Here is a 24,691-nt window from a genome sequence, read left to right as displayed (position 1 = left end):
GTTAAGGGCTGATAACAATACTGAAGGGTCCCTTTGCAGTCACGCTGAGGTTGTAACGGGGAAGGCGGAAGACACCGAGGGGAAGGCGGAAGACACCGAGGAGAAGGCGGTGTTTCGTCATTCCAGGCAGAGGAGATCACTGCAGACCTGGGGCCGCTCTTAGACGTGAACTGCACTGCTCAGGCAGCAGTGCCCTTCTTGGCATAAATGATGGTGGCCCCAGTTCACCGCAGCACAAGCCCCTGGAGAGGTTGGAAGAGCCCTGTGATTTGAATGTGTGGGGAGAATTCTCTCTGGGGATGTACTTGTGTGAAACTTTTGTCTGCACACCCAGCAACAGAAGTTAGACCATAGTTCCTTATAGTTTTTAATTCAAAATAAATTTGCCTTTGAAACTCCATCTCAGTTATTCCTGGGAGCCTCTCTCCTTCTCCAGGTTCCACAAGAATATGAGCATGTCTTATGGTATCTATAAACTGGGGAAATGACTCTCTTATCTTTAGGTCACCATGGGGATGTGATACCCAGTATCCTCTTAGTCCCAATCAGTGGGACCTTTCATGTAGCAACTTAGGAACTTTTCATTGCTTTGAAGGCCAGACACTTTTGTAAATAAATATCGGGATTGAAGGACTCAGATTCAACCATAATCAGAAGATCACTTCTGAAAGTATTATTTATATATTGATCTTTATTTTTTCTATTTATAAACTTATACTTGATCAAGGAAATGAGTGGAAAATCCAGAAATGTGCAGAGAAAATAAACATTAACACCTGTCATATGTATTCTTCCAAAGACTTTCCTCTACCGAGGTTGCTTTTATATACAGAGGTGATATTCAAAACATTGCACCACCTGCACAGCTGCATAGCTCAGCAACCAATCAGAACAAATGCTGGCTGATAGTGAATAAGGATCTTGAACCTTCCTTCCAAATCCCTGTCCCAGGCTTTACCTCATAGTTGCTTTATCTTGAGGAGGTCCAGGGTTGCCATATTTGGGGGAAGCCCTGTGTATGGCGGTGGTGGCAGAGGTCTTGGTGCAGTGGCTGCTTACCAACAGACACAGAGGTCCTTTGACAGTTTCACAGCTGGTATGGCTGTAATGGCCGTGTGTACCAGTATGTACTGATGGAGGTATTAGCCTAGGATATATAATACAGTAATTTATTATAGTTTGTGTTTCCTTCACTTAGCAAAATCTCATGAACATTTTCCTATGGCAAAATATATTCCTATATATGAGAACTTTCTAACTGGCCTTTGGTGATGAGCTATAAACACGCCAGGATGATGATCCCCTAGCCCGTGCAGTGGCTAAGTGAGCATGTACCACGAGCTTCCAGAACCGGTCACGTCGAGCCAACTCAACTGTTTACCCTAGTATGTTATAAAAATACTGTCATTTTCTTCCATGTGTCATGATGTGAAAGGATTGGGAAGAATTGTTTTACAGCATGGTTTTTAATGGGAACATATGATCCCATTATATGGCTATAATATGGTTAAGTTAACCAACTTGCTATTCGTAGGTTTTCATCTTGTCCTCTCTTTTTTTTCCCAATATTTTATTTTATTTCTAATGGACATGGTTATACATATGTCTGGTTATTTTTTAAATATTTTCTTTCTTTCTTTCTTTCTTTCTTTCTTTCGGCCATGCTACGCCGCATGGTAGCATGTGGGATCTTCGTTCCCCAACCAGGGATTGAACTCAGACCCGTGGCACTGAGAGCATGGAGTCCTAACCACTGATAGTCCAGTGGCAGATATATTCCTTATATCTGGTTAATTTTTAAGACAAGTTCCAGAAAGAAGAATTTTGATATATTGGGTCCCATTTAAGACTTGGGCGCAGAGTGTAAAATATCCCTTCCTTTCTATGAGTGCCTAAGAATACAGGTTCCAGATCTAGATTGCCAGTGTGTGCATCCCTGTCTCATCACCTTATTAGACGTGTGACTCAATGACTCTGTGCCTTAGTCTCCTTGCTGAAAATGGAGATAATCATATTATTTTCCTCACTTGATTGTCGTGAGGACCGAATGAGTTAATGTATGTGGGGTACTTAGAACAGTCCCCAGCTCACTGTCACTCATTAAATATTAGCTCTTTTCCTCAGCAGTAGTAGTTTCTGTCAATTTTAAAGTTTGCCAATTTTCACTCCCCTTAGAACTACATAAGAATATTTTCTCAGGAACCTTCCTACATTGTTGGTCGGAATGTAAATTGGTGCAGTCACTATGGAAAACAGTATGGAGGTTCCTTAAAAAACTAAAAATAGAACTACCACATGACCCAGCAATCCCACTCCTGGGCATATATCCGTAGAAAACTCTAATTCAAAAAGATACACACACCTCAATGTTCATAACAGCATTATTTACAATAAAGACATGGAAACAACCTAAATGTCCATCAACAGATGAATGGATAAAGAAGATATGGGATATATATATATATATATATAAAATAGAATACTACTCAGACATAAAAAGAATGAAATAATGCCATTTGCAGCAACATGGATGGATCTAGAGATTTTCATACTAAGTGAAGTAAGAAAAGACATATATATCACTTATACGTGCAATCTAAAATATGATACAAATGAACTTATTTACAAAATAGAAACAGACTCAAACATACAAAGCAAACTTATGGTTACCAAATGGGAAGAGGGGTGGGGTGGGAGGATAAATTAAGAGTTTGGGATTAGCAGATACGAACTACTATATACAAAAGAGATAAAAAACAAGGTCCTACTTTATAGCTCAGGGAACCATATTCAGTATCCTGTAATAAACCATAATGAAAAAGCATATGAAAAAAATATATGTATAACTGAATCACTTTGCTGTACACCAGAAACTAGCACAACACTGCAAATCATCTATATTTCAATTAAAAATTTTTTTAAAAAAGAATATATTTTCTCCCACAATCCCAAAGGAATTGGGAATTAAATTCTTTATAATTATTACTATAATATAATTGGTACATAAAATATTTGCTTTTAGAAAAACACACAATTACAAAACGGAGATTTATGAGATTACAAACCTTTGGTAGACATATGTTTTGTCTTTTTCTCATTTTCTGTGTCTATTTGTCCAAATCAGGGATTTTTTAAAAATGGAAAACTTTCTGGGAGCTGTAGACAGCCTATTACCCCATTCTGGGGAAAATGAAAAATGGCAATGCCAAAGCAATCAGAGCCGCCTAGACAGATGCTCTCTAGATAGGGAGCTGTGGTTTTACAATCTTGGCTGCCCACTGTAATCACCTGGGAAATTTTAAAAGATGCTCATGACTGGACCACACCCCTCAGAGATGCTAATTTAATTGGTCTGATTTAATTACCTGGTATAGGGAGTGTTAAAAGCTCCCCAGGTGATTCTTTTTTTTTTTTTTTAATTTTTATTTATTTATTTATTATTTTTGGGGGGGTACACCAAGTTCAATCATCTGTTTTTATACATATATCCCCGTATTCCCTCCCTTCCTTGATTCCCCCCCACCTCGAGTCCCCCCCACCCTTCCCGCCCCAGTCCTCTAAGGCATCTTCCATCCTCGAGTTGGACTCCCTTTGTTATACAACAACTTCCCACTGACTATCTATTTTACAGTTGGTAGTATATATATGTCTGTGCTACTCTCTCAATTTGTCTCAGCTTCCCCTTCACCCCCCGCCCCCTCCCAAACCTCGATGTGCAACCAAGACTGGGAATCATGGTGTAGGTGGGTATTGATTAATTCAGGGTCAGTTGGGTGTGTTTGCGGGGCCGGGCACTGGGGAGAGTGACTTTCCTAATCAGTCAGCTCTCCACGCCAACTGAATCACTTGCCACCAGGTAAACTGGTTACAGAGCCTTCTAAGACTGGAACAAAACATCCAATTCATCTAGACTTTGCAATATTTTGAAATTTTTGCTCTGGACAGTTACTTTCACTTTCAAAATTTTATTTTTCTTAAAAATCAACCCAAATGTTACCCTTGCATTTTGGTGGTGGGAAAGATCACAACATAACAGATATTTCGTGTTCTTGACTATGTTTCCTCTCTGTTTTTTTGCTACTGAAAAAGCAAACAATCACAAAAACAGTAAATACACACGAAATAGCCTGGATAATATGCACCCTGGGTACAAAGGCTTTGCTCTTTTGTCTACTTTGAGTGTAAGTGTCTTGAGATTCAGTATTTTAAGGAAAGAATACTTCATTTGGACCACAAACTATAAACTGAAATTGTCCTTAAACTGAGAATATTCAACCACAATGTGATTTCAAGGGAAAGATTTAAGAGCAGCTTCAAAGAAGTCAGAAACTTAAGGACAAGAAGATGCTGATGTGTTAGGAAAGTCTACAATATTTGCTTCTGTGGTTTTGAAGATGTAAATAGAAACAGCTATGGCAAAGAACTTCTATAATTAGCTTTCATCCTGATTCCAAAAGTTGCTTATTATAGAGCTTTTAATAGTATGTGAAAACCACTGTTTAAAACCCTTGGCTTGAATTTTCTGGCACTTTAATGAAAAAATTAGTATTTTCAAGCTTTGGGGGTTTCTCTAAAGTCATGTGCTAAACAAGTAGAAGTCGTCTGTTGCCGAAAGGTTTGGGGGGAGGGTGGATGCTTTGGTAATTTTCTTCTCCCCAGGCATAGTTTTCTCTAAGAGTCAGAGAATGCATTTAAATCAGAAATTAAATGAATTACTGATCTAAACTGTGGGTGTAGTTACGGACAGACACTGGTATTTAGACCAAACAAATGTGTTCTTTAAACACAGTGGCCATACCCAGTTGTTCTTCCAAAACCACAACAGGGAACAATCTTGCTCAGTTAATCACACCTCCCTGAAGAACCACCACGTAGAAGGGTGTCTGCATTCGGCAGCAACAATCTTGCTCAGTTAATCACACCTCCCTAAGAACCACCACGTAGAAGGGTGTCTGCATTCAGCAGCACGATGGGACAACCACATCTTACCCTGAAAAGTGAATCCTCCTCATTTTCCCTCAATCTGAAATGCCAGGCAGTATCAGGTCCCTTTCCTGAGCTCACCAAATGTGCTATATCCTTACTTGTTTTCCCACTCTGGTGAATTCTTTGTAGGTCTAAATCCTGTAGAATAAAAATCCACTCTGGAGAAAGACTTTGAATAATCCTCCACCACCTCCAACCAAATGTTATCCAGGTGCAAAGTAGACTGGTGGGAATAAAAGAACCTAAATCCTGACTATAACTGAAAGAACAGAGTATTATTGGTGAGTGATCAAGGAACATTTATGGCATTCTTGAGTTCCATTTAACATTTTGCTGAGAAGTTTCAGGAAAAAAATTTAATAGCAGTGGTGACTGATGGAATCAAGTAAGTGAATCAAGTCAAACTATAGTTGTGTTACTCTTTACATACCAGGAAAAAAAAAATCAGTTCTGGATTAGTCTCTTGGATACTTGATAGGGAAAATCTAGCCTGGTGTACCCTGTAATTTGCAGAGATGGCAGTGAGCCTTGGCATATACCCTATAGAAATTAGTCAATTAAGATTAATTCTGGGTTCCTCCAAGAATTCAGGATGCTGTTTGATGATCACTGTGGGATTCTCCTGGACTCACCTGAATCTACCCATCAGGACCTGAAAAACTTCCAGCAGTGGTTCTCAAACTTTATTTCTCATAATTCTCTGTAGAGAATTTTTAAAAATTTATCCATACTTATAGCCCATCCCAGAATGTCTGAATCACAATCTCTGGTGGTATGTATTTTGAAGAAATGTTCATAAGTGTTTTTAATGCACAGCAAAGTTGAGCATCTGAATTTAGGTGAATAGAAGGGATCAAGTTTCCCACAGGAAGCTAGCTCTTCGAAGGGTTGAGGGACTAGAGATTTTTTAGGATTGTTCCAGATCATCTCAGTCCTTTCAGGGGAACCCAAATCAGTTCAAGATATTCTAATGAACAACACTGGTTACAGAAAGGAAAAAGGACATTCTTTAATTGTATGGAGTCTTTGAACATCAAAGAGCTGTGCACTTGAAACCATTATGCCAATCAACGTTTTTCTGCAAGAAATAAGTTTGGAGATGACTTTTATTTTTGCTGTTTGCAAATGTTACAAAAAAATATAATAACTCCTTCAATTAGACAAACTTCTATTTTCTGTAATATACTCTTCACATAAATATTTTCCTCTTTTTATATTTGTCATATATCATTGCCAAGAATGCTTCCATTAGAAAATATTTGCCAAAATATGATCATACAGTTCATAAATAAATCTTATTCAATTTATTCGACAAAAAGGAGTATATGTAGGAGGAGAAATTTAGACTAATATTTATTGATCTCCTCATATGCATTCATTTAATTATGGACTGGCTATTATTCTTCTCATTTCACTGTTGGAAAAAAATTGAAGTTCAGATTAGGAGGAATCTGCAGCACTGCACAGTTGTTAAGTTATAGTGTCAGTATTTTAACTCAGGTCTGGCTGATTCCATAGTTCCTATTTACCAAATTGCGTTATACTAGGAAAATCAAAAGAGCAGTAGATTGTCCTTTCTTGATCCTTAAAAACATGCAATGTAATAGTTCATCTGGAGGATTAGTCTGTATTCACAGCATGGCCATAAAGGTTAGACAATTGGATATCTAATAAGACTTCTTCATCTTTCCTATTTTCTAATTTTTCACAAAGGAGTATACAGATACTTTAAGGAATCATTAAGGAGATTCAATTAAAAAAAAATCTACTGTCTTCTTAATCAACCAAGAAATAATACAAAAGAGGAAGGTAGGTGGGGACCAAATGTTTTCCTTTACTGTGGACAAAGTTTAGGCTGAAGGATATGGCTTAACTCAGGAGGAAAGTGGGTCTCCTAAAATTGAATTCCAGTTTTAAATAGATTTCTCCATCCAGGCACAGGCAGCCCCCAGAACACCAGAAGCTTGAAGGAACAGAGGTAAATGTATGCCTTCTGTAGCCAAGCTTCCTTTTAAGAGAAAATTCTAAATCTCTCCAAACTCACCAATCAGGTAAGTTGCTCCACTGGGAGTAGAGAAAATCCAGCGCTGCTACACCTATGAACCTCCCTTCAAATGGAAAAAAAAAAAAAAAAAATCACAATTAAAGGAAAAGTGCTTCTCCTGGGCAGAAAACTGTGCCGGGAAGTTTTTCATATGCTTAATAAAAATGTGTAAGGACACATCTAAAGTTTAACTTTATTTGCTGAGTTAAAGGGTGAAGCAAAAGGCTAGCAAAACAGTTCCCACATCCACATACTTACAGCCTGGTTTACTGAAGAGGGAATGAGAAGTCTCGCGTGGAAAAATCATTTAGTATCAATGTTTCTAGTATGTACTAATCAAGCATATACTAAAGTCAAGGATTTGAGGTGACATGAATACTCTCAGTGTCAGAGAAGTTAATAATTAGGATATTTCTACTGTACTTAAAAAAAATCTTGCTTTTTACTTCCTCCATCTCTTTGGTAAAATTTGACTTAAAATTAGGCTGTCTTTGAGGACACATTCCTCACCGTAAGTCCTTGGTTCTACACTGAGAGACTGCAGAAACAACAGAATTGTCTACTTAGTTTTAGATGTTCTTTTGATTCCTCTTTCGTCCATTTGAAGAAATATCTCCATTATTTAATATTTGTAAACATGTGGGGTATTTGCTCAGCTGGTAGTTCATTTGCACCAGCACACAACAAATTAATTCATAATTAATGTGAATTTAGTGAGTTAATTTCTAACAATTTCTTATTCTTCATGAGTTTTTAATTTACACTTTAAAAATGATGTGTCATATGAAGGCAGATTTCTGAATTATTTAGGCCATCCTTCCTACCCCATTCTCCTAAAAAGGTTTATATCAGATTCCTCAAATTTGAGTATTTGATTTAACATCTCAAAACTCAGAGAAATACTAGAGCTGGAAGGCACTGGGTCTAATACCCTAATTTTATAGATAAGGAAACTTGGACTTAAAAAGATTAAGTGATATGACAAAGATCATAAAATAGCTTCTTCAGTAAAGCTGAAACTGGAGTTAAGTTCCTCCAACCCCCTGAAAGGGCTCTTCAGCACCAGGTGTTTTATTTTCCTATTTCCTTTTATACTAGTGATGGCTAGCTTAAAAATTCTGCCTCCTAGGATGATACCTCTCAATCCCAGTTGCTTCGTTTTGCAGTTTAATTTGATAGTAGTTTTTATTTTTATTTTTTCTTAAATCTGGTGTGATTATACAGAAGGAGGAAAATGTTCTTTTATTGCTTTTATTGTTGCCTTTATACTGTAATATAAAACATTAAAAAAATTTAAAATCACATGATACCAAAACTCTTACAGAGCATCTGGTTTATCTCCATTCAGCTTTAATTTTAATAAGCAATTCTAACTTCATGAAGGGTCTGCATGGGCACTTTCCATTTACTAAAGGTCTCAGTGCTTGGCTTTGTCTTCCCAGACTTGGTATTTCATTCGGATTTGAGTCCCATCGCCTGCATTTTGCAGAAGTCCCTTTGCCACTTCCAAAGGTACGTGTCAGGTTGGGAGAAATGTCCCGGCCTGTTTATTACATTAGATATTTAAGTGCATTTCTCAAATCAGAAGCCCTGTTTTCCACTTGGCTGCTGTGAGTAACTTCAAAATCTCTGGGGATGACCATGTCTGTTCCTGGAGGTTCTCCTTGGAGTCTGATTGTGTAAAACAAATCTGCTCCTTTTCTGGACACACTTGGAAGTCTCTCTTTTGTTCCCACTTGATTTAAAAACATGTTCAGCTGCTCCACATCAGAAGAAAACATTACTTTTCTACCCAAAGATTTTTGCATTGACTGAGGCTAATTAAATGGTCAGATTTATCGTCCAAAATTTGAAATCAGGTTTTGTGCCCCTTAGCAATGATTTCCATCAACATGATGCAGCCATCATACTTTTCCAGCACACAACATATGAATCAGGGCATTAATGTTTAGAAATATCTTGATGTAAAATAATCTGTAAAATGCAACATAACGTAGCATATGTCAACGCAGTGGGAAACAACCGGTTCCAAAAGAAACGAGCCTAATTTTCTGACCCACTGGTGTGAGAGGGACTGGATTTGGATGAAGCACAAAAGAAGCCATCTGAGGCTCTAGCGTGCCAGAGGAAAGGGACATCGTGATAATCCTGCCCTTCTCAGGTGCACATCCAGTTTGATATGAGACCCACTTTGATGTGAGCCCAATAGACAGAGTGCTGGAAACGGATCTGTTTTCCTGTCAGTTTCCCCCACTCCTTTCATGGCTGCAGCAGCAATGCCCCATGTACATACGTGGTGGCTGCATCAACAACTTCCAGGCTCTCAGAACGAGGAAGAGTTGGAGTTCTCATCTACGAGTCAGATCTACTCTGGCTGAAGCATCATGTAATTGAAATAGGCTTACGTTTTTAGTGTTGAATTATTGATTGATGTCTCATCTACATGTATGGACCCAGCCTAGCAATCTTGGCAATCTAAAATACATGGTCTAAATGTCTCTCCCCACCCCATTTTTTGTCTTTTCACGAACTTCAGCCAAAAAAAAAAAAAAAAGAACGGAATTTCTCAGGAACTGTTAGGGAGCCAAAAACTATGCTAGATGCATTAGGTTTATATCGGATGTAGGATCTAAAGGAACAAGAAATCCAGGAAAAGTTTAAAAATCAGATTGAGTCTAAGAGGAAGCAGTCTCTGGCTCAGCGCCCCAGTGGACAGCAGGAATGATGTGGGGAGGATTATAAGTCACTCATTTCCCAATTAGATCTGATTTTCCCTGACGGCACCATAAAACCATGTCTCCACACAGCAGTAAAATTCATATTCCACTGATCAGTCAGGTTCTTCATTGCTGATTAGTTTTCCTGAATAAGTTCAGTAGTAGCCCTAATGAAATAGCTTCAAATTTGATGGATGGAGAGGCTTGGAGCCTTGTTTAATAGTATTACTTCAGTTAAGATCTTCACAACTCTTGCCAAATGGAAGTTGAAATAAACTTTCAGCATACCCAACCTGGCTATTTTCATGACAGACAAGTTATTGGTCCTGAAGCCCCACCAACACAGCAACATCATATACGGAAGGTCATTGGCGTATGAGAAAGGCCAGCAGGTCTGGACTTTGGCCCTGTCTGTCCAGAACCATTCATTTCATTCCATGGTCGAGTTTCCTTCCCTGTAAAATGGGAGTTGAACTAGAGATCTCCTCCAGATGTTACCACTATGGGTCTAGGAACAGGACTAAACAAATGTCCTAATCACATTGAGTCTGGCTTCCTTCATGAGAACACTTCAGCCAAAACAACCACAGTGTTTCGGGGTACCACTATTAATCAGGCAAATGGATCAAAATGTCTCATGGACATTTTGGATAGGACCAAATGTCAAGGGCCTATTGGCATGGACCAAGTGTCTTATAGATGTTTTGGGCAGGACCAAATATCCTGCAAGGGGAAAGGAGAGGAGACACGCAAACACTGATTGGAAATGGAGACTGTGGGCAGCAGGTGCCCTGAACCAGTCTGCGTGGAGGACAAGATTGAGAGAGAACAGCCCCCGTCCTCCTTCCACTGCCATCACAACCAGGCAGCGGCTGCTGCGCAGAGAGGGGGCGAAGGGCAGCGTGCACAGCTGATGGTATTGGTGACCCCCCAAGCCCTAGACAAATGCAATGCAGGCAGAGCTCTGTCCTGGCCTTATTCAGCCTCCTCCATGAAAGCCTCTCTCTCATTCTCTCTTCTTCATGACCAACACCCAGATGTTAGTCCCACGGAAATCAGTTCCCCCACCACCAGGAACCCATGCTCCCAATTACCCTCTCCTTGTTCAATATAAGTCATTCCATTTAGAGATATTCGTGTGATTACAATAATTTGCCCACGAGAATATGAAAAATAACCTTTAACCCTCCAACTGGTGGCTGTTTATACCCTGAAGTACTTCTGGTGTTCCCAAGAGGAATTCTCATTAGTACAAGGGTAAGTCAAAAGTTATCCGCACTCTGGCTCTAGAGTTTATTTTAATTAACTTTTAGAAAAGACAAATACATCATTTTTGGACATAATCTCCTTGCTTTTCAATACTTTGTCCATCTGTCATCAAGCTTTAGTATTCTCTTGTTAAAAAATGTTTTAGGCTGAGCTGCGAGCCATAAATGCACCGCTGTCTTCACTTCTTCATCAGAAGTAAATCTTCATCATCGTAGGCCTGCTTTCAGGGGACCAAACAAGTGAAAGTCCGATGGAGCAAGATCAGGACTATAGGGAGGATGCTTTAACACCTCAAAACAAAGTTTTTGCAGAGTGTCAACAGAGTGGGCAAAAGTGTGCAGATGTGCATTGTGATGTAAGATCACAACACCCCTGGATAGCAGTCCTCTGCATTTAATCCGAAGTTTAGGCTTCAGCTCTTCAATAAGTATCTCACTGTAATGAGGACTGCTGATTGTTGAACCTTTTTCCTGATAATGTTCCAGTACTGGCCCTTGAGAATCTCAGAAAACTGTCACTCGTCTATTCGACAGAATCATGTCACGTGTATGCTCAACGTTGTCATCAGCCATGGATGTGGACGGGCATCCAGCTCCTTCTTGATGGCTAACACTTGTGCAACTTCCTTGAACTTCTCTATCCATTCATACACACGTCTTCACAACAAAACACGTTCTCCATACTGAGCACAAAGTCCTATAAATAATGCCACCAGGTATACCCTCAGACCACAAAAAAGAATCACTGCATGCTGCTCTTCTTTCATGCAAATCACAAATGGGGCACCCATTTTTGCTCACACTGCAGTTACAAATGAACTGATGTTAACACGTTCACAGCTGCACACCAGTGACTGGGGAGACAGTAGCCCTGAACTATATACTATATGGAGGGTGATGCTTCTGAGAAGTGGATTTTACGGCACCAGAGTGCCGTTCATCCAAACTCCCAGAGGGAATGAAACAAAGAAATAAACTAACTTTATCTCATTTAATCTTCACAAATTAGCAAGGCAGGCTTTGTTTTTTCTACTGTTTCCAATAGACTGAAATTCAGAAAGGTTAAATGACTTGCCCAGAGCTTACTAACTCCATGTTCTAAGCACCCAACATGTTTTTGTACTTCATTACATCAGAATTTTTAATATAAATTTTCAGAAGTGCTAATTTTGAAGGCCAATTAAGAGTCTTTTCTATATATGATGTTAGAACATAGGACTGTTATTCTTAAAAGAGCAGGTGCTTTTTATCTGGAAAGACCTGAGATTGAATCCCAGCTAACTTGATCTGAGACTAAGGAAAGGGCCTTCAGATGTTTTGAGAATCATTTTCATCTCTCCAGTGAAGGGTAATGGATGTTTAAATGAATTGGTGTATTTAAAGACCTTGTATCAGTAGATACAATTCTTGTTTAATGTTTCATATTTTTGAGAAGTGGAAAAATATCCTGTCTTTGGAAAATTATAGATTCCTAAAAATTATAAAAAGCTATTCACAGCTGTTATCATAAAGGTTGGCCTATTATATATTCATTTTTAAAATATATACCAATTATTATAGAGCAATTTTTAAAATTCCTCTTGGAAAACTACCACATATAAGACTGGCACTAAAAAAAAATACATTGCTCTATAATTGATTAAGTTCCCCCAAATAAGAGCAGTAACTATATAAATGTTTAAATACAATTCAAACCCAGAGGTAGTGTGCAAGGGGCTTCGAGTGCTCTAGGCCAACATGGAGTCTCCTCTTTCAGTCTCTGGAAGGAATTAAATAAGGCAGTTCAGTAGTGACCAAAAAATGTGTCTAAAGCTTCATTTCCTTCCCATGGTTCCCCACAGGTAACATCAATTTATGTAATTGTCTGAAACATAGAACTTCTGAACAATAAATAAAATTCACCACATAATAGGCTTAATTATGAAGACCATAATTTTCTGTCATAGACACCATAAATCTAAAACTCCTTTCCACTTTGCACGTATTTTCTAGCTCCTTCTCTGGCCACACTTTTTGCTGGACGTTAGAGAAGATGCATGAATGATTAAGTTAAGGTAACTTCAGAGAATTAAAGTGTGATGGGAAACCTAGCTAAGCACACAATGCAGTCAACCCCGAATGGGTGGTTTAAATGAAGTGGTGTAGGTAGGGAGATAGAGGAAGAAGCAACGACTCTGCCTGCGGCACTGGAAAAAGGCTTTGGAGAAAATAACCTTTGAGTTGAGACTCCAAGAGTACCTATATAGAATGGGAGAAAAGAATAATTCAGACGTAGAGAACAGCAGGATCGAAATGCAAATGTAAATATGAAGGATGCTTTGAGTGATAGCAAGTTCTCTGGTTTCACTAGAACACAGAGTAGATGGTAGCAAGAGGTACCACTGTGGCAGGCAGAATAATGGCTCCCAGTGACGTCCATGTCCTAATACCTGGAATCTGTGAACATGTTACGTGTCATGGCAAAGGAGAATTAAGGTTGCTAACCAACTGATCTTAGCATAGGGAGACTATCAGGGATTATCTAGGTGGGCCTAATATACATGGAAGGATCCTTAAAAAAAGAAGCTGGAGGCAGAACGTATCAGAGTGATGCGTGTGAGAAGCACCTGACCTGCATTGCTGTCTTTGAAGATAGAGGAAGAAGACACAAGCCATGGAATATGGGAAGCCTCTAGAACCAAAAAAGACAAGGAAACGAACCCTTCCTCAAGCCTCCAGAGTGTAATGCAGCTCTGATGACACCTTGATTTTAGCCTAGTGAGATCCACATCAGACTCTGACCAATATAACTGCAAAATAACGAATCTGCGTTGTTGTAAGCCACTAAGTCTGTGGCAATTTGTTACAGAAGCAGTAGGAAACTAATACAGAGGTGAAGAGTGGAGACATTGACCGGGGCCAGACTGAAGAGCTTAGATGAATCTCAGAGATATTTGGATTTTATTTTAAGAATGAAATACCATGAAACGAGAACCGCGTGATTGGTTCTCTGCTTTGGAAAGCCGAAGGTGGAAGCAATGGGGAGTTTACACTTGAGGACCATTAGGTCAGGGGAAGGCAGACTATTGGGGGTTGTTGTAATAACACAGGATGCTGAGTTAGGGATACAGATATAGAGATAGAGACCAAAAGATGTTACAATAATAATACAGGACACTGAATCAGCGCTTCAGAGCTAGAGTGTCATAGATCTACAGGCAGAAGTAATATCTTGGTAGCTAATTTGATGGCTGGCTTAGGCCTATTTCACAGTTGAGAAACTGAATTAAGGGAACCAATTAGTCTACTTTTTCCGGTTTTATTATTGATAGGCTTCAGATAATATTTTTATTACCATTTTATTTCTCCCCAAAAGGAAAAATCATGCTGAAGAGCAAGTTTAGACAAGATTGGTTATAACAAGGCAGTTTTCTGTGACTGAGCCCCTCAGTAGAAAAATCACTACCGAGAACTGGATTCAGAAATCTGTTGGTCCAGTCATTCTGTCTAGAACTCAGAGAGTATTGAAGATTTTCCTGTGTGCTGAGTTTCTAAGCCACAATACAATTAGATGTGTATGAATGAATTACAGTAATCAATTCAGATAAATTTTATGTAACTTGGTTCCTTCAAAGAATATGGGAATAAGTAAACGATCTATTGTACATTACTTCCATTCACTCCTTCATCCAAAAAAATAATAATAACTAAAGGTCAGGCCTTTGCTGGGCATTGGAGATAGCATGTCCCTACCCTGGAATTACTTAGTCTTCAAGGAGGGCAATCAGAGAGCTCATGTTTGCAGAATGGTGTAACAGGGGCATGCACAGAGTACAGTGGAAACACGAAACCTGAAAAAACTATGACCTGCAAATCAGCAAAGGCTTTTCAGAGGAGATAAGTTTTGAAGGTTATATAGCAGCTAGCAAGACAAAAGTGAAGGCAAACAGAAGGTGAAACATAGGCAAAGAAAGGAAGAATGACACAATGTGGCATTTGGAAAATAGGAAACACTGCCAATGTTCCCTGGGGAGTGTGACAAATCTCTCATCTCCCTCTTCTCTCTCTCCTCTCCACCCCCACCCCAGCCCTTGGCAACCACTTTTCTACTCTCTTGTTTCTATGAATTTGACTTTTTTTTCTTTTTTAGATTCCACATGTAAGTGATCCCATGCAGTATTTGTCTTTCTCTATCTGGCTTATTTCACTTAGCGTAATGTCTTCAAGGTACATCTATGTTGACACAAATAGCAGGGTGTCCTTCTTTCTCATGGCTGAATACTATTCCATTGTGTGATTATTATATTTATAATCACATAATAGAATATTATATAAATATAATATATATTATATTATTATATATATATATCCCCCATCTTCTTTATCTACTCATCCATTGACAGACAGCTTGTTTCCATGCCTTAGTTGTTGTGAACAATGCTGCAATGAACATGGGAGTGCAGATACCTTCCTGTATCCCCTGTTTTTAATCTTCTTTGGATATATACCCAGGAGTGGGATTGCTGGGTCATAAGGCAGTTCTATTTTTCATCTTTTGAGGAATCTCCATACTGTGTTTCATAGTGGCTGCACCAGTTTACATTCCCACCAACAGTGCACAAGAATTCCCTGCAGAAAAGGCATTCTTGATGATAATTTTGAATCAGATCATGCCATATCTGAAGCTAGTCACCCCTGGAATGTCCCAGTTGAAGAGCCTATACATTTCTTTTTTAAGAAAAACAGCATTAGTTTGATTTCATTTACTTACAATTGAGGGATTATTGATTGATACATAAATAACCCAAGCCAAAAAAATTACTGAAGTTATTTTGTTCTCTCATAAATATTCGTAAAAGCACTGAAGTTGTCTAAGTCAGAAAACCATTTATAAAGGAAAAAATAACATTCATATACACATACACCTATATAAACACTACCTCTATGTTTGAAGCTGCCAAAAATTCCAACCAAACAGGCCAGGTACCCCTAGGCTTTAATGTACCAGAATTGTTTCAATTTGTTGCTTTTCATAAGAAAGATTTTATTTCCCTAGTTGATCAGAGAGCATTCTTGGAGAAAAATCTGTTGATATTCCCCTTGCTGAGTTTTAAGTAGCCTCAGTATGTGTGATGTATCTTTTGTAGTGAGTACTTTAGAGAAAAAGCATTGCTTTTAAATCTCATGCATGCCCCAAATGTAATGTGAAATAAATTCCACTGTGAATGAGCTCCTGCCATGTCTAAAAACTGAACTGTAATATGCAAGTTTCTCTAAGACAGGCCATTTTTTTGTGGTCTTAAAAGCAGCAAAGCTAAGAGGATTGATAAATTTTAAATCTCTCTAGCAGGTTTCATGTAAAGCAGTAAGTTTATATCTCCAGGCAACTCTAGTAGCAAAAGCATGAGTAATTCATTCTGAGGTTTCCCCAGAAACTCAAGCCTGTTCAATTAACAGGGTGTTTTTTACTCAACATAGCTAAGTTGTGAATAAAAATAATAATGATACCAATAGGCTTGGGTCTGCCTTCCAGAAATTTATATTTCATCTTTGAGGTGAACCTAGTGTCAGAGAGTGTAGTCTCTGAGTTTGTCCATCTTGTTTTTTGCATGCTTCCGAAACTATCAGATTGCAATTAAAAGCTCCAAATCAACAGACTATCTGTTTGGTGGCTATAGCAAGTAAAGAGCTGAAGGCTCTTTTGTGGTTCTATCATCACTCACGGGTGAGGGGTCTTTTTTGAACTCTCTTTGAGAGCTATCCTTCCCTAGATACCCTTCTCAAACTCAATAAGAAGCTAATTTAAATGGCGATACCAGCTATCGTTTATTGAGCACATACTGCATGCCAAACACTTTACCTGCTTTTCATATATCATTTCTCTTAATTCACACCATAATCTTTCACGTATAGAAAGATTATATATATATATATAGAATATAAAGATTATAACCATAATCTTTCTTGTTATTTCCAACTTAAAGAGGCTGAGGATCAGTGAGGTTAATTAGCTGAACTAAGGTCACAAAGTCTTTAAAGGATCCAAATTCAAACCCTGAGCTGTCAGTCATCAAAGCCTCTGTTCTTTCCACTCCACTCTGCTTTCCTGAAAAAGTGCCTCCAGGGCCTCATATTGAAGCTGTGAAGTAATACATTAGCATAAATACAGTTGTAGAGGCTGGGGCTGGCTTTCTTCTCCCACACCTCAGATCATTCCATGAACTACTAAAGCGTAGTCTGTAACCTGAGAAAAAGTCTTCCCAGAGGCACTTCACCTGCAATCACTAAAGATAAGAAAGCATTCCATACCCACGCCACTCTTAACTCAATCCACAGAGGTCACCCCTTTGCTGTTACCAGAGTTTCACGACTGAGCAAAAAGGTAACCAGTGGACCAAAGGGACATTCCTTTAACAGATAAGACTTGCAAGTATCAGCTCCTGGGTAACAGTCACGTACCATGCACTAGCTGCTATGCACGTCCAATATGAGTTGAAATATGCAAAATAAATAGTTGAACATACACTTTTTTTCCAAAAACAAGCCATTTGCAAATACAAATGCAAATTGAGGCCATACAGGCATGAACTGTAAAATAAGTGTTAGGACATTCATGTTTTATCTCTTCATCTCAAGGAAATTCACAGCTACTCTTAATGTGTGCATGAATATTTTATGTGTGTGTTTTGAAAGAAGTAGTGTAGTACCTTTCTTAAAATTCTCTATGAATGGCAGATTATGGCAGAAATTTTTTTTCTCAAACACCTAAGCTTTCCTAAAACACTGACTCTTATTCTCAGAACCCAGTGTGTTAGGAATAAAGTAAGCTGGTGTCATTTCTTCTTAAAAAGAAACGTGTCATTTCTTTCAAACTTCTTAAGAGTTTTTTCCTTCAAAATAATTTTATTTTCCTCTGGAAAACGTTTATATAAAACATTAGATTTATTAGATTTTTAAAATTCTCCTTTCCAGGCTCTTATTAGTTACATGCCATTGAAACTGACTGGGCAGTTTTATTGGTTAAAAAGACAGAATAAGAAGGTATGAATACTCTGTGATGACCTATGTGGGAAAAGAATCTGAAAAAGAGTGGATGTATGTATATGTATAACTGATTCATTTTGCTGTACAGCAGAAAGTAAGACAACATTGTAAATCAGCTATACTCCAATAAAAACGTAAAAAAAGAACGTATTATAGTGTTAAATTCCACTATAGTAAGCCATGTTTTGTTTTGTTTTTTTTTTTAATTGTGGCAAAATACCCCTAACATAAAATGTGCTGTGTTACCCATTTTTGAGTGTACAGTGAAGTAGTACTGTGTACGTTCACTTTATACTTAATCACCACTATCCACCTCCAGAACTCTTTTTGTCTTTCAAAACTGAAACTGTACCTATTAAACAATAATGCCCTATTTCCCCCTCTCTTCACTCCCTAGAAACCACCATTCTACTTTCTGTCTCTATGAATCTGACTACTCTAGATGGCTCATATAAGTGGAATTATGCAATATTTATCTTTTCGGATGGATTATTTCACCTAGCATAATGTCCTCAAGCTTCATCCATGTTGCAGCCTGTGTCAGACTTTCTTTTTAAGGCTGAATAATAGTCCATGGTATGTATATGCCACATTTTACCCGTTCACTTGCTGAGGGACACTTGAGTGGCTTCCTTCGGCTATTGTGCATAATGGTGATATAATCATGGGTGTACAGGCATCTCTTCAAGATTCTGCTTTCACTTCTTTACATGCCAAGAGATAGAATTGCTGAATTATATGATAATTCTCCTTAATTTTTTCAGGAACTGCCATATCACAGTGATTGCACCATTTTACATTCTCACCAACAGTGCACAAGTGTTCAGATTTTCTGTATCCTCATCATCGGTTATTTTCTGCTTTTTTTTTTAATTATAACCATCCTAATGGTGTCTCATTGTGATTTGATTTTCATTTTCCTTTTATGATGTTTCCCTTACTGTTGTTGAGCATCTTCTCATGTGCTTATTGGCCATATGTATATCTTTGGAGAAATATCTACTCAAGTTCTTTGCCCATTTTAAAATCTAGGTTGTTTATTTTTTGTTGTTGAGCATGGGAATACTTTGTATATTCTGGATATTAACCCCTATCAAATATGTGACTTGCAAATATTTTCTCCCATTCCATGCATTGTCTTTTCATTCTATTGACTGTGTTCTTTGATGCACAGTTTTTAAATTTTGATGCAGCCCAATTATCTATTTCTCATTTTTTTTTTGCCTGTGCTTTTGGTGTCATATCCAAGAAATCATTGCTAAATTCAACGTTGTGAAGATTTTCCCCTAAGTTTTATCCTAAGAGTTTTATAGTTTTAGCTCTTCCATTTAGGTTTTTGATCCATTTTGAACTAATTTTTGTATATGGTGTAAAGTAGGAGCTCTGCTTCACTTTTTGCATGCGGCATTCACTATATGCCATCGATTCTCATTATTCATGGAAGTTTTGTACTATACAGTCATTTTAAACACTGAATTAGGGAATACTGAACCATTGCTCTAAGAGAAATACAAGGTTGGTCTCCCGAGAGCCTGTGGTCACATTTTTGTCAACTAATCAATACATAACCTTGTATTACGTGTGTTTCTGTTTAAAGACACCCTATTCAGTATGCATTGTTGATTTATTAACACTGAGCTCAGAGCCAACAGCACTATGACTCAGGCCTGAACGAAGCTCATCTAACATACTGATTTTCTCTATGAGACAACACAGCCCTGCTCTTAGACATACCAGAATGCACTTCAGCACAATGTTTGGGGGCCATTTCTAAACAGCAAAATCACCAACAAGAAAAACATAAAAAATGAGGAAAAGGTGGCACTAAATAAACCATGCAAAGGACACTTGTGTTCAGTAAGAGAGCAGAAACACGGAGGCAGAGTGTCACCTTGTTCCACTATACTTGGGAACATGTGCACAGATTGACTCAAATGTCCTGCGGCTCTGCATGTATCTGCAAGTGACCACGAGAGCACCACACACACTGATGTAGGGATTACAAATACATTTTAGGAGACTTCGAAAAAACTGAATCCATGAATAATGAGGGTTGTGCAAATCTGTATGTCTATTTTGCTTCAGGAACCTTAACCTCTCTGACATCCACTGAGAGAAATGATTGGCTGTGCATAAGCTGTGAGGAATGAAATGTACGTGCTTAGTCTTGGTCCCTCGTTGGGGACTTTGATATAACGTATTCGGCCTTCCCCCCACCTCCCCCCGCAAACTAACTTATCCCCTCTCACCCACAGGCATAACTTCAGAAAGCACCGAGAAAACGATGTTTATTCTAATTCTGAAACTATATTCTATGTGGTTATTTGGTCCAAATCACTGAATTTGCTAAAGATAGGTCAGGTTGACTCAAGTATCTAGACCACTTAAACGAATGTTTACCTATTGTGGAGATAAATGCACGTGTCCGGCAAAACCCACTGTCCTTAAACATTTGAATGGGTGACTCAGATACTTTGTCTGGCTGCCACGTAGCTAACTACAGGATGAGACTATCTAAACAACCACTGTGAGTTCTGGTCAGCTTGGCTGTGAGGGATGTTACTGGAAGGGAACAGGGATGCTGTATTGCTATGTTCACTTCTCTTAAATCGCACTAACCTGAGGTTGCACACATGAGCCCCAACAATTCTGAAATACTAATAAGATCTCAGTCTCTGAGAATTCAAGGCTGAAGGCAGACATAGGCCTGTGGTGAATCTAAATCAAAGGTAATCTTGTGGAGGCTCCGGGGCTCTTTAAGCCAGCTTCTCCTGTTGAGACCTCCTTCATGTCTTTCCAAGCAAATGAGTTGATTTTATTTAAAACTAAAATGGGGTTTTCTGTTTTACTATTATCCCCAGCATTCACGATGAATGCCAGTGTATGTATGTGTGCATACTTCTGTATTGAAAGATATAAAATATATTCACATTGTGTGTCCATTTTTCTTCCTTCCGTGTGCCTGGATCTCATTATATTATCACTACTTTGAGATTTGTGCCTTCTTAACAGAAATGGACTGTACCTTCAGGTGTTCCTGTGGGTTTAATTGTGACCCCCAAAGATATGTTCAATACCTGTGAAGACAACCTTATTTACAAATAGGGTCTTTGCAGATGTGATCAAGTTAAGAAAAAGTCATGCTGGATTAGAACGGTATTCTTATAAGAGAGAAATTTGGACACAGACACTGACACCCAGGGGAGAAGATTACAGAGACAGAGATTGGAACGATGCATCTACAAGCCACAGAACACCAAGGATTGCTGCCAATCATCAGAAATTAGGGAGAGGCATGGAAGGGTCCTCCCCTAGAACTTTCAGAGAGAGCATTGCCCTGCCTACATCTTTATTTCCAATTCCCAGCCTTAGAACTATATGCGAGAATAAACCACCTAGTTTGTGGTAGTTGGCTAGCTCAGCCCTAGCAAACTAATACAGATGCCTTTTCTGGAAATGGTACTGCTTGTATAATGCTTTGTCTCTTTCATTGCAGAGAATTATTTCTTAATTAAATGTGTCATAGAGAACATCTATATAATTTTCTCATTTTCTGGATATGGAAACTGAGACCCAATAACACTCTTTGTTGTAGATCATAGAGATATAAAGGGGAAAGAGCCAAAAAAAAATTAACACGATCTCCTGACTACTTGATTTGTGTTTCTTTTCAATGCACACACTTGCAAAGAAATTTTAAACTACTGGTTGAAAGAACAAACACATAATTCTTTACCATCCTTTCAAACTACAGTTACAGATTTAGCAGCAATCAAGAAATGTATTCCGAGCTACAGGAACTAGCATCTCCCTGTTCCAAATGTAGCTTAATATTCCACTTGGTTTAATTAATAATTTTTAAATACAGCCCATCACACTGTCTTGGACCTTGCTCCTCATTACAATAGCATTTGTAACTGGATTCAGACCTGCATCATTTTACTCATGACTCTAGCGGATTAAGCATTTTCTGCCTTCCTTTTCCCAAATGTACCCCTCACACACATACACATGCAAACCTACAGTAATGTTTAGACCTTGGTTGAAGCGTTAGGTACTTGTGAAAGATCTATACATTTATATATTTCCCAGAGAATAAGATCTATTTCTCCCCAAATTATTATGTATCTGAAGAGCAGATATTAACAAGGGAAGGCTCAACATCAAAGATAAAAGGTGAGAGGATATGCTATTCTCAGTGACAGCAAGAAATACCACATACCATCACTTCAAAAACAGGAATTTCAGAGCTTATTCATCATTTAATTTTCTTAAAACTGAACAATAAATCTTATTTCACAAGGCTGATCAGAGATAAAATTTGATTTATTTTATTAACATTTTTGATCATCTAGTTATTACTCTTGTTCTCCTGTTAGTAGGTATATGATATCAATAGTAATCAGTGATACACTTACTTTTCTGAATGCCAGAGCATGACATTGAATTTTTTCAAAATAACTATTTTATGTATAGTTATTACTGCTTTTTGGGGAACCATCTTCAAGAATTACGGTTACCTTCAGAGGAATTCAATTGAATTTATTTTACAGTGCCTTACTCTTTAGTTAGCAAGATTCATTAAAATTCAGTACCACCTGTGCTTTTTGGTATTGCATGCATGGTGGGACTTAGTTTTAAATTAAATTTGTCGTGTTTCATTGCTAGATATGTACCAGTACTCACTGACCACATGTATTTTTTAGCCATGCAACTTTATAGCCCCTTCTTCAGGTTTGTATACTATTACTGAATAACCAAGTCCCATAAACTCTCTCTGATTTATGTATATAAATATATATGTATGCCTGAATACATATATTCAATATATATTTATATATGCTACTCTAAAAGTACTTTAAAATTAGTCCAACGCACATATGACAAAATGTTAATATTTTTTTTTCAAAAAATGATCCTTGTATAATTAAGAAACATCTTACACTTCAACTACTCTTAAACACTGGCAAATTGATCCTTTGAATAGTCTACAGCTATGCTAATATGGTGGCTATTAGCCACATGTGGCTATTAAATTTAAATGAATCCAAACTAGATAGAAATGAAAATTCAGTTCCTCAGTCACACTAGTCACGTTTCTGGTGTTCAATAACAACATGCGGCTAGTGGTTACCTTATTAGGCAGTTTGGATATAGAGGACTTCTGTTATTGCAGAAAGTTCTATTGGACAGTGCTGGTCTATAGCATTAAAAGTTAGAATTTAAAGTTAAAAAAATAGATTGTTTGAAAAGAATGTGAATGTGGGCCACTTACGTATTCCAAAGAATTGATTTTAGGACTCTCTAAAACAAAAGCCAAAAGAAAAGGGGAAATAAAGGATCTAAATGTTTTTGCATAAGATACTAAATATCCAGATGCCCTCCTACACCCAATTCCTCCGTTTCTTCAGTTCTGGTTCTCTGAGCTCTGGATCAAGTGGACGTACACCTAGCAGCCATATATTCCATTGCTTTTTCCACTTATTTCAATAATTTGCATGGTTTCTGTCACATAACCAGCCTGTGTACCATGGAGTGATAATCCTTAGATAATCCTTACATTGCTTAGAGTGTTCACTTCAATTAGGGATTTAGGTAGCTTTCTGAAAACATGCAGATCGAATTCTAAATTTCCTAGTAAATAAAATATAGTAACATGTGAAACATTATATATGGTCTCTTTTTATTTGTGTTATATATAAATGGTTGGTGGATATAAGGATAAAATACACCTAGTTTATATGGTAGTGTTACATGGCTTAAAATTATATGTATAATTTTTAAATTAATGGCTTACCATTATTGTTCATTAATTCAAGTTGCACTTTAATTTTTGTATAAAGTTTTAATCCAACCTGGAAAGAGGAAGGGAAAACTTAAGAAAATTCATACAAAATAACACCCCTGCTAACGAAAAGTAAAGTATTTAAACCGAGTGAAAAGACCTAATTTCGGGCCCTCATTTAAATTTCCCCTTCCTGTCATTCATTTCTAGGTTTTAGTTTCAATGTGAATATTAGATAAGAAAAATGAACAAAGTATGCCTTTAAAGATTATTAAATAATATGTCATAAAAATTGCTCAAGGTCAAAGCTCAGACACCATAGGGAAAGCTGCTGGCTCTTTAGGGAGCTTCTGACTAACAAAATAATGGGTTCAAAGATGCAGGGGTACCTCCAGCCAAAACAGGAAGAAGGGCTTTCCTACAGAGATTATTGTTGTAATGGTGTGTGCTCCTAGGAAAGAGATGGACTTTAATAATGTAACAAGTCTGTCAAAACCCCACAGCAATGTCCTTTGGTGTCTGGCCAGAGAGAGGTACTCTGTCTAACAGTTGAAATACTACTCCCATCTCTTTCCCCAGTCATCAAATCAAAAAGAGTTTCCCTTCACTATTTCCCAGTGGACAGTTCTTGGTTATAAAAATTAAAAACAGGACACAGAACATGTTCAAATTGTAAAGCTCACTAAAGTTATGCTAATTTAACGAAACAGGTTATGAAAGTGCCTAAGGGTTATAAGAATGCTCATTCAACTACTGCACACCAACCTACCGTAGGAGGAGGCGAACGCTCTTTGTTACACAAGCAAAGATAAATGTAATTTATGAAAGTAATAAGGAAGAGGAGAGGGACTAGCTGGGTATCAATTAT

The 24,691-nt window shown here is 37.9% G+C and overlaps 1 long non-coding RNA gene across 1 annotated transcript in view; it reads right to left on the bottom strand.

Annotated features, from left to right (window-relative positions):
• LOC130830297 (uncharacterized) overlaps positions 1–23,895 on the bottom strand; it is a 32,603-nt gene extending 8,708 nt beyond the window's left edge. Inside the window, exon 1 of the long non-coding RNA XR_009047775.1 lies at positions 23,836–23,895. This is a non-coding gene — a long non-coding RNA (uncharacterized LOC130830297). The remainder of the gene's footprint in view (positions 1–23,835) is intronic.
• Between the last annotated feature and the right edge of the window lie 796 nt (positions 23,896–24,691).

This window comes from Hippopotamus amphibius, chromosome 10 (assembly GCF_030028045.1).
Source record: "Hippopotamus amphibius kiboko isolate mHipAmp2 chromosome 10, mHipAmp2.hap2, whole genome shotgun sequence".
Taxonomy (NCBI): Eukaryota; Metazoa; Chordata; class Mammalia; order Artiodactyla; family Hippopotamidae; genus Hippopotamus; species Hippopotamus amphibius.
The sequence above is the reverse complement of the archived record's forward strand: the minus strand, read 5'-3'. Positions and strand labels throughout refer to the sequence as shown.